The sequence below is a fragment of the Mandrillus leucophaeus genome, unplaced genomic scaffold (genome assembly GCF_000951045.1).
Source record: "Mandrillus leucophaeus isolate KB7577 unplaced genomic scaffold, Mleu.le_1.0 Scaffold141, whole genome shotgun sequence".
In the NCBI taxonomy this organism is placed as follows: Eukaryota; Metazoa; Chordata; class Mammalia; order Primates; family Cercopithecidae; genus Mandrillus; species Mandrillus leucophaeus.
In genome coordinates this window covers 2,507,120-2,508,982 of record NW_012101377.1, presented here as the reverse complement: position 1 = coordinate 2,508,982, position 1,863 = coordinate 2,507,120, and positions in this window count along the sequence as shown.

Sequence of the window (1,863 nt, the reverse complement as noted above, 5' to 3'; positions counted from 1 at the left end):
CGGGCCGCGGCGCACCGGCTGGTCGCGCGCGCGGGCCAGGGGAAGATTCCTGGTTCTCGGCTGGGGAAGGACCCCCTTTCGAGGCCGTTCCTTTGCGCCCTAAAACAAGTAGCCCCAACGTGAGAGAAACAAAAGGTATTTGCTGACGTGGGCGTTGGACAGAAACGCCCGAGGGCTGGGGACACAATTAAAGGGGCAACGCACAGATTTCAGGCACCAACCAGCAGCTTCGCCCACTCCCCCTGCCCTTGCCCACACCCGCTGCACGCTCCAGAGGCACCGGGGTGCCCAGATTCTAGCAGTTGACTGCGGATCATGATTTTAGTCAGGAGCTGAAATTTAAAATTGTACTTTACGTTGGGAAAGGCGCCTCCGGAGGGCAGAAGGGTTGGATTTCTAGGATCTGGGGAATTTGGTTTAGGAAAGAGGGAGGGACTTAGGCGTGCCCACAATTACTGTATAAGTACATGTGACATTATTGTACTTAAGTTTAGCAACGTCAAATGCAAAAGATTTCCACAGAATTTTCCCTTGTATTGAAGCAGTTATTTTAGTTGAGGATAACCTTTTCTAAACCTCTACAGGTCAGAAGCATTTCATTTGAAGAGGAAAACCCAGAGAAGCTAAGAGAACATAATTCTTAGTTTAAGTCCAGAGAAATACAAAATTAGTAAAAACAGCAAGTTCCGTCTTTTCCAATACAAGCATTCATTGTATACCAAGCTTCCTCTGACAAATTTACATCTCTAATATTTAGAGTACAGATATCAGGTTATACATTTGCTAAAATAGTAAATCAATGGATTTTCACTGTTACTATAGAAGCATTACTTCTATAAATTAGTTTCCTAGTTCCTTATGCTGGGGTCAGGTACTGAAAAGTACTGTGTTATAGTAAAACTGGAGGAAAAAGGTTCAAATTATCAAAACTTGGATTTAGCTTTTAATGGATTCCTCTCCTGTTCATAATCAGTCATATTGGACAGTTTGTAACTTTGATTTCAGGAATAATTATGCATTTTGAGGATGCAAGATCTTCACAATTGTCTCTTAATGTCACTTCTGTGTCACTGCAGAGGTGCTCTGCTATTTAGCTGTGTTTCCTCGCCTTCTGAACAGGTAAGTAGAAACATATTTGAAAACCATTAGGTATCAGGTATGTTGGATGTACTCAGATTACTCTGCTAGCGCCCCCCATTGAGAATTCCCCCAGAAAGACCTGGACATGGTTATAGCCAAAGGTTTGATTTTAGCCTTAATTAAAGATTAATGCAAAAGAGTTCCACAAACTTATTCCTCAAGAGAGCACATCAGGTTGGTGATAAACTCTTCGTTGTGGCCGGGCGCGGTGGCTCTCACCTGTAATCTCAGCACTTTGGTAGGCCGAGGCAGGCGGATCACGACGTCAGGAGTTCGAGACCAGCCTGGCCAACATGGTGCAACCCCGTTTCTACTAAAAATATAAAAAGTAGCTGGGCATAGTGGTGTGCGCCTGTAATCCGAGCTACTGGGGCAGCTGAACCAGGAGAATGGCTTGAATCCAGGAGGTGGAGGTTGCAGTGAGCCGAGATTGTGCCACTGCACTCCAGCATGGGTGACAGAGCAAGACTCCATCTCAAAAACAAACAAACAAACAAACAAAAAACTTTGTTGCAAGGAAGAAGTAATGAGAGTTTTGTCCCTCATCTTCATTCTGCTAGCTTTGGGAGCTTGTTTCTCTATGTTGGGGCTCCATCATTAACCAGTGCTAGTCTCTTAAACTCTGACTGCCACCCTACCCCACCCCCATCCCTGTTTCCACCTCTTCAGTTCAAATATTGAGGAAGATAATCCATTCCAATTTTTTTTTTTTTTTTTTTTTTT